Consider the following 9,933-nt stretch of genomic DNA (forward strand, 5'->3'; position numbering starts at 1 on the left):
TTGATTCACTAGGATTTCTTTTCATTACTATAAAAATCTGTAGTCTTGAGGCTCTTTTGAAAGGTAAATTATTTTAAGGCTACTGTTCATCATAAAATGTTTTATATTTCTTGCTTTCAATCTCCTTGGGGACAAGTTGAATTGTATATTTTCCTTTTTGAATATTAAAAGTTTAATATATCTATCCAATGGTTTAATTTTGATTGTTGTCAGTAGTACAAATATCTATTAGTTTACTAGTACTGTGTATAATATAATGGAAAAATAACAGCTGAGTTTCACAATTAGATGCTTAAGATGTGGAAGAACCATTCTTTTTCGTTGTCTCAACATGATGACATACAACAAGCATCGGTGTCCCCAAATCACCTTTTGATTCAATCTCCACAACTTCTCAACTGGGGACCAGTCAGATTCAGGAAATTCAACAAAATAAAGAACATCAATTACTACCTATATAACAGGTTATATTTACAAACTCTTACAAATTATATTATTTTCTCTCGGGAGAACACTGGTTACACTATGTTCTTCCGGGAGAAGATAATGTAATTTGTAAAAAAAATTAAATTTTTTTTGTAAACGGATCCTTCCTCATTATTTATTATTATTATTATTATTATGGGAACTTTGGCAATTATTGATGCAACATGAGCACAAGAAGGACACTTGGTTCAGCTAAATTTTTTTGGAATTTCCAGCTCGGTGTTAAGAAGTATATGAACATATAATATATAGGTTTTATTAGTGGTATGTTACATGATTTAAGTGTTGTTTCCAACACACACAAAAATGGAGAGAGAAAGTGGAATGATGAAAGAGAAAGAAAAATATGTGGACCCCACCTCTTTAATGTGTGTGTAGGAAAGTGATGTTATATCATGTTACATGATAAACATAAAACCCATAATATATCTAAAGGAAAACCATTTCTTGAAAATTTTGAGGACGTGCAACACTCTCCTTTAATTTCAAGTTTTTGTTCACACCTAAATCAATTTGAAATATTTCCTATTTTAGTAACTTTAGAAATTTAAACTTCTTTGGTGACAAACAACTCAATTAAAATCCCACTAATTCTTATATTGGTAATTGCCAAACCTATTAATTAAACCTTAAGGAAGCTTTAATACGCAAAAATGACTTAAAAAAATGAAATTATCATTAATATCTTAAAGTAAAACCAAAAAAGCTGACGTGTTGCTCTCTCCTTCCATTTCAATTTTGTGTTCACACTTGAAACCACTATTTAAATATATACTTTTTTATTTTTTTTTGTTTTCGAATCTAAACTTCAAGTTCGCTGACGTGTCGTTCTGTCATTCATTATAATTCAAATTCAAATTTTGAAATTTTAATTTTATGTCTGGGAAAACAATTCATCATTTATTACAAATATACAATCTCACTACTTTCTACGTTGGAAAGTGTTGAGCCTATTAATTTCGCTACAATCAAGAAAAACCATAATAACAATGAGTTTAAATTCAATTCGTGTATAAATACGGAATTTGTTGCTGCATATTTTGTTTTGGCTGCATTTCTTCATTTGTGTATGTGTGTTCTACATCTTATCAATATAAACTTCTGCATTATCTAATATACCAATCACGATGTACTCCAGATATGATTTTATAAAGGATGTTAATTGTAACGCCCCAATTTAATAATCAGATTGTTAACTACATATGGTCATACTATTCGTACAACTGGATTAAAATAACGGAAGACTTAATAAAATTTTTAATTACCCGATATAGTTTTTCTGAATAACTTTTTCTTTTCAATTAACTTCTACTATTAATTTTAATTATCTGTACAGTCTCATACCTGTACAAATTTCTCTATCTGTTGGAATTAATGAATGAATTAATGAACAATGATCCATTGGTTATGAATAAGAAGTAGGTTAATAAAGAAAAGAGAAAAAAGGGAAGATGAAGAGGTGTGTGGGTTTCAACAAGTCCCACATTGGACAATTAGTAGGAAATGGGAGAGTATATAAGCTCCCACTTCCCTCTCTTAGATTGGCCCTTGGGTCACTACATGTTTTATGTAGGGGGAAGAGCTAGGTGAGCATTAGTTCACCACACACACGCGCCGCCGTCTGTCCGGCTCGGCTCGGCTCGAATCGGTTCGGTTCGGTTCGGTTCGGTTCATAGTATGTAATAAAAAATAATTTTTTATTAAATTATTTTTTAATATTTTGTCCAAAAACATTTACCGTTGCTTCCCTCCAACCAAAACGTTTCTACCCGCCGGATTTTTTGAGCAGTATTGAACCGAACCGGTTCTTTCCCTTCGTGAACCAGTAACCGGTTGTGTCTGCTCGCTGAACCGGTCACCGGTCGTATCTGTTCGTCGGAACAGTCACCGGTCGCACCCGTTCGCCGCCATCAGACACGGCGGTTCGCCGCCGGCGACTGTTCATCGTGATCGGTCAGTGTCTATAAATAGACACTGACACCTTCAGAAATCTATCCAGTTTTTTCTGCACTTAAACTCTGCCGGAATTTCTCTTCTTCCGGTTTTGCATACTGTTGTTCATCCTCCGGTGTGACTTCCTCTGGCATATTGTTGTGTTCGTTTGGGCTGTTGATTGGTAGTGCCACCATTCTTCAAACGAAATCTGTTCTATCCTGGGAGACAAGTGTCCATCAACCTTAGGCATCAGTGAGGGGGCAAATTGTCTTAAGGAGACACGTTCTGTGGGCTCGGATTTAATTCCTCTGATACTGCATATATTCATCCTTTCATTCTGTCTGTTTCATCATTCTGCCACTGACAAGTAAGTCTGTTTTTTAATATTTTTAATTACACAGTGATAATTCTGATCATCTACCTCCTCTGCTTTATACATGGGTTCAAATCTATTAGTGATATAATATCACCCACTGTCTTCAATAACGTTATCCTCACTGAATGGTCTTTTTCCCTTTGTGAGTTCTCCTGCTTTTTGATGTACCTGTAATTTAAATTACAGCCCCACGACGGGGTGAGAAATAAATTCTAATAAGACTATGGGTTTATGGAGTAGTCTCCACCCAAGAGTTCACTCTCTGCATGAAAAGTCAGATATAAAGCATATAATAATACATGTAATTTTATTAGTATATCCTACTGAGTATACCTCGCTGACTTTATCTCACTAATTGTATCTCGCTGACTTTATCGCACTGTCTGTATCTCACTTTTATTTCACTGTCTGTATTTCACTGACTTGTTTCAGAAGACTTTATACTCCCCTATATCCCACTGCTTATATTATGGAAGATTTATACTTCCCTGCTTTATGATAATAAGGAAGATTTATACTTTCCTGCTGTTTGTAATACGCAAGATTTATTCTTCCCTGCCTTTATATAATACGAAAGATTTTACTTCCCTACTTTTTATAATACAGAAGATTTATTCTTCTCTGCTTTTTATATAATTTAATAATAATATATTATATAGCTAGGAACATATTTTTACGTCTTGATTACTCAATCACCTTTCTACGTCTCAATTACTCAATCACATTTATGGTCTTGATTTTCTAATAATATTAATACTGCGGAAGATTTATACTTCTGTTATCCGTCTTTACAGTTTTACTACGGAAGATATGTACTTCTGCTATCCGTCTTTTATTTGCTTACTTATGTTATATCACATCACAATATCAATGTACATAAATTAAACACATCATCAATGTATCTGTCTATATGAATGCACATATATGCATATATACCAACTCACTGTCAATCATTTACACAATTTAACCATCATCCTTAATGGACTTTGGTGGAATAACAAAGACGGAGGAAAACTCCTAACCAAGAGCTTACGTGTCAGTGCTTTTATATCACGCTTACTTGGTATATAAATAATTTTTGCAAAATTCACATAATCCTGACTTGGAATCACCTTATTACCTTATACATATTACAATACTTGTTTACTAACTATATTTGCTAATTTCATGCCATTCCACAAGTCATACTTAAATACCCATATATTGACCTATGTTTACGTAATATAAAATCTACTTCATCATATTACCAATTAAAGGTTCATCATACTAATTTTACTTGAAACCTACTTCAAATTCATTTGCAATTTCCGTCATTAAACAACTCAATTTTTAATCCAATGAACCACTAAGTGGCCAAACCTATATGTCACATAAATTCACATTTTTTTTAAGCTTAATACTTGTAACTTTAAGTGCCATTTAACCTTAATACAAACCAATAACACCAAACATCATTTAATTATACAAAACAGTCAATAAAGCTGAATTTTCATAACATGTACAGTCTACACTATAAAATACACGAAAAAAATCATTTTACATCCATTTTCTCTGAAATTTTTATATGTTAAACTTGACATGTAGGCCTTTAATTTGCAACAAACTCCACTCAATTTGAAGTTCTATAACTCCATATATAAATTTTGAAAACAGGAAGATTTAAGGTCCATATGTTCCACGAAAATTATAACTCTTCCAATTATTCAAACTTAATCCAAACATTTCTATACTCATCAAATACCATGAATACATATCAAAACACAAAATATACACATGATTTAACATCATAAAATTCAGTCCCAATTCATAAACCCTAAATTAAAATCCATGGAATTAAGCTAAAGGACGGTAGTTAGTTACCGTAAACCACTCCTTGGTGTCTATTTCCTCAATTTTCCTTCAACAAGACATGAAAACACCTCACTTCCCATGGATGGTAGCCATGAGGTAATAAGAAAAAGAAGAGAAAAGATGAACATGTGAAGCTCCTCTCAAGGATTATTTTCTCTTGCTCACAAGGTGGTCACGGTTTTTCACGAAGAAAACATTCAGATTTTGGTCCTTTTAAAGAATAAAGAACCGACTTTAGAAGCTAAAAGATGACTAAGTTCTTTTAAATTTAGTTTTAATTACTTTTACTTTAGAGTAAATACTCTTTTGGGTCCCTAACAAAAAACATGGTCCCCATTTTAGTCATTTACAAAAAACAATAGTCAGTTGGCCCTTATGAAATTCAAAGTGGACCCATTTTAGTCTAGATTGAGGGGAACTTCCCTTAGAGTTAGCCTTCGGGACCTTATTGTGGTCAGATACCAAAGAGAAACAACTCATAGTGAATCTTTCTTGGAAGTTCCATCAGATGAGATTTTAAGTATGAGGTTATTTATGGGACTGTGGAAGGTCAGGGTTAAAAATATCAAGTGAATAGGTATGACCCTTGAGGAAAGTGAAAGATAAAAGTGCTTAAATGTGTTAGTATAACCTAATTATGAAACATAGAATGAATCATGAGTAAAAGTTGGCATATTATGATAACATGATGAGGAAAAGAGTAAGGAATCAATGAGGTAACCTCGAGAACACAAGAAGAGTTCCCCAACAATTACGTGATTGGTTAAAGCAGTGGTTTTGTCAATTTTGAGGACAAAATCGCTAAAAAGTTAGGGTGAATATAATACCCCTAACCTGATTAATTAGTAAATTATATGTAGTTAAGTAATTAAGCTTTTATTAGTGGGTTGAATTAGATAAAATATCTAATTAAATAAATTAAGGGCACTTTTAAGGTAAAAAGTGCAGTCAATGAAAATTATGGGATAAAAATGTGTGTAAGCAAAATCACCCAAAATATAAAAGTATAGTTAAAAATATTACTAGAAAAATATTCCAGACCTTTGGGTAAAGTTTGGTGGTAAATGAAGGTTAGTAGATAGATAAATTTTTACCCAGTTGAATTTCACTTACCCTATGTAAGTGTAAAAATACAATACCCTCATTCACTTTTCTTCTTCTTCTTCGACAAGAGAGCAAGGGAGAGGAAGAGAGAGAGACTCCATGGTTGAAGCTCCAAGAACCCTAGCTCTCTCATTCCTCCACCAAATTGATCCGTTTCAAAGCCTAAAGTGTGTCAAATTTCATCCTCTACAAAACCCATAGCTTGGTTCTTGTTGGGGGGGGGGTCATTGTATTGGGAGATATCTCACACTTTCCATTTCAAAAATTTGATAGATTTGAGTGATTGTGGGTGTTTTGTGTGTTTTGGAGCTTGAAGAATCACTCTCCAAGTATTCTAAGGTGATTTGGGGTAAGTTTTCACCATCCAACTCTTATTTTCATGAAAATTTGAAGAATATAGGTTATGTGAATAGTGCCACACGAAAGTTGGTTGGTGTGATGTGTTGGGAGTTGATTTGATCATGTAACCTTTGTAAAGGTGGTTAGGAATGATAAATAAACGATAGAGATTAGTTTAGATTGCCATTTTAGCATGCTTTGATATTTGAGAAAATTATGCTTGAAATTAAGGATGTTCTTGAATGGTAAGCCATTGTTTGATTGTAGATTTGATTGAGATCCTTGTATTGATAGGATTGAGGCAAGAGAACCAAGTGGAGTGGCCAACCCTTGTGGTTGTGTTCAATTGAGGAAAGCAAAGCTTTGGGAAAATTTCAAGTGCAAGGTAAACCTTTGGACCTTGGGGTTGATCCCCTTGAATGTTCCACCATACTTTGTTGAGGAGGAATGGTTTATGAGGTGTGCTATGTAATGATGATAGAAAATGTACGTTCATGCATTGATAAATGTTATGATTGATTAATGATTATTGATTGATGTTTGATTGTTTAAGAGTAATTGAGGAATGGTTAATAGAGGTAAAAATAAATAATGAGGTCATGGTTGAGGATTATGATTGAGGTTATGATTGATGGTATTATGATGGGGATGATTGGTAGGAACTTCCCTTGGAAACAGCCCCATGTGGATCTCCATGTGGTCAGAGCCCAAGAGAAACAGCTATAGGTGGATCTCTCTTGGAGGTTCCTAGATTGAAGTTAGGGACTTTCCTTGGAAACAGCCCTATGTGGATCTCCATGTGGTAAGAACCTAAGAGAAACAACCCTTGAGGATCTCTCTTGGAAGCCCCTAGTATGAGATTTTGGACTTTCCTTGGAAACAGCCCTATGCGGATCTCCTTGTGGTGAGCACCTAAGAGAAACAACCCTTTGAGGATCTTTCTTGGAAGTCCATATGAAGTGTATGGATAAGAATGTGTTAAGCTGTTATGATGATGTGTACACCAAAAGTGAACCTTAGGGTGGAGTTATCTCCAAGGACCCCTGGTTTACTACGATATATTCGTATATCTCACCCTGTGTTGTGGGGCATCATTTCAGGTACTGATAGAGGTGAGGCTGAACGAGGCAAGAAGCATGAGTAGATTGTACCTGATATAGGACATTTTGAGATTTCTTGCATGTAGAAAACCTTATGTAATGGATATTTTGATGCATTAGTTGTATATGAATGCATGTAGGACTTAGAAGTTGATCATTGATGTTGTTTAGCCATTGTGCACCTATTTTGGGACTTTGATCACTTGTTATTTCTAAGTCTTTTATATGTAATCACTTTGAAGAGAAATGATGTAATGATATATTTGATTATGGATGTAATATGAATCATGTTTTTATCCTTTAGATTGAAAAATGATTGCTTAAGGTAGATGATGGAATGTTGAATCATATTTTATCTTTTGGGATTGTATAATGAATTATGAAAATGATGCAACTATTGCAGGATTATATGATGTAAGATTGTCAATCAGGTGTTATGGAGAGTGGGAAGTAATTCCCCAAAGGAAAGTAGGTGAAAACAGGGGAAGGCATGTGTTTCCCAGTTGGAGAGTGTTAAAACGCTCAAATGGGCGTTAAAACGCGCTCGCTCCGAAGGAAAAAGGGTAAGTCCCCTATTGGAGAGTGTTACAACGCGCTATAGGGCATTACAACGCGCTATAGTGTTATTTCCTTCAAGTTCCGAGCGTTTTAACGCGCTGTTGAGCGTTGTAAGGCGCTACCAGAATGAAAAAAATGAGTGCGTCGTAACTCTCTGGAGAGCGTTAAAATGCGCTACCCGAAGAGGGACTACGATTTCAACTAAATGAGTACACTTTGAATTTGTTAGGGACCTCGAGACTAATTTTTTTTGTAAGGGATTAAAGTGAGTACCATGTTTTTTTGCTAGAAACCAAAAAGCGTATTTACTCTTTACTTTATTATTCCAATTCCTATTGGTTAATATTTAGGCATCTTTGACCTTATCAATTTGAAAACACATTTCCTTGTTCCTTGGAAGAAGAAGGCAGCATGAGTTGAGAGCAAAGAAAAGGAAACCAACTTGACAAGATTAGAAAAATATCATGCAACCTAAATTGACTTTCAAAGCTAATTCTCTTAACTTGTTGGCTTATTATTGGTTAACAATTTAAACACTCTCTTCCCTTATATGTGCACTGGTTTAAGCCAAAAAGATAAGAGAACATTCATATTTTTATACTCAAAATATCTATACATCATATTAACTAGTTAACTTTTAAATTAACTAGTTTATCTTCCATTGGCTATTTAAATTCATACTTTGTCATATTTTTAACAATTAATCTAAACATCATTAGATTAATCTAAATATACCTTGACTCAATGAAATTTACCACTCAATTTAATTATGACATCTAATTCAAGTTTAAGACTAATTTTGCTTACTTTTAAGTCACTTTGACTTATATTCATTCTTATTGGTTGATTTTTCTTAAACTTTGACTCATTTTTAATTATTAACCTAATCATCATTAGACTAATCTAAGATCTTATTAAACCCATCAAATTCTCTAAAGAATTTAATGATAACATCTAATTCAAGTTTTGACCATATCTAATCTATTTTCCAAGTAATTCATGACTTTCTCTATAATGACATATATGTCCTGAATTCTCTTCATACATATATTTATGTACTATATGACTTGCTTGGCATGAAATATATCCCTGTGTATCTCATTATCTCAATTTCATGATCAATTGATCATTATTTAACACAATTGTTCATAATTTCCACGAACACCACTTGATCTACTGAACTCTTGCTTGATTTCTTTATTTAACCTCACTTGGTTATGAGGGTTTTTATATTAATCCTACCAAGGATGAGTGGAGGATTAAGGTTAGGGTGGTAAGACTCTAGAAGGTTCCTAATTTTCAGCGTAAAGATTTGATGACAATGTGAAGATGGTTCTATTGGATGAACAAGTAATACTTTTGGTTTGTTTATGGCAGCTCTGTACTTAATGTGATTTTGTTTTCTTTCGTATACTAATTTATTCATTTTTTAGGGTGGAAGGGTTCATACTATTGTGAAAGGTTCTTTACAGGTTCGAAAAAAAATTCGTAAAGTAGATGTCTATCTTATCAAAATATTTGGAGCTGGATTAAATAGTGATAATTTCAAGCCAACTCGGTATGATTATCATCTGTCTTTCAACTTGAGGGTGGATGTTAAGTCTACTATTGATGCTAATATTCCTGCTAATGGATTTGATTTTGTTGATTTTGACATTATTAAGAAAAAAGTCACCAGACTCTCCTTATTTAGTAGGTAATACAGTTTGCCTCTGAATTTGGTCATATCTTGATTAACTATAGTTGATGAGATTATCACATGTTTAACTTTTTTGTTCAGTAGATGTCATCGATTTACTTTCAGGAATTGGGAAAGTTCGTGAGCATGTTGTCTCTGGTAGAAAAGCAAAAATTGTTGTGTTAGAGTTTGACAACCTCAGATATTATGTTAAATTGACATGGAATATATATTGATCGTTGGTTAACAAAGATTTTAATATATAACGTGATTTCTTCTAAGTGTTGCGAAAAATAGGGGTCACAAGATTGAGTGCACTTTGTGGGAGTAATATATGGATGAAGTGCAAACCTTCTTGGCAAATAATCAGTCTCCTCATATCGTGGTGATAGTTCAGCTTGCAAGGATAAAGGGTTTAAGGGGTATTTTTTTATTATATTTTCTTCTCAATTTTGTCTTGCGTATTAGTATGTTTCGTTTCTTAACTCTGTTATATTTAGTTTTCC

Source organism: Gastrolobium bilobum, unplaced genomic scaffold, assembly GCF_033153095.1.
Source record: "Gastrolobium bilobum isolate Gb01-03AN ecotype WA unplaced genomic scaffold, APGP_CSIRO_Gbil_v1 utg202596, whole genome shotgun sequence".
Taxonomy (NCBI): Eukaryota; Viridiplantae; Streptophyta; class Magnoliopsida; order Fabales; family Fabaceae; genus Gastrolobium; species Gastrolobium bilobum.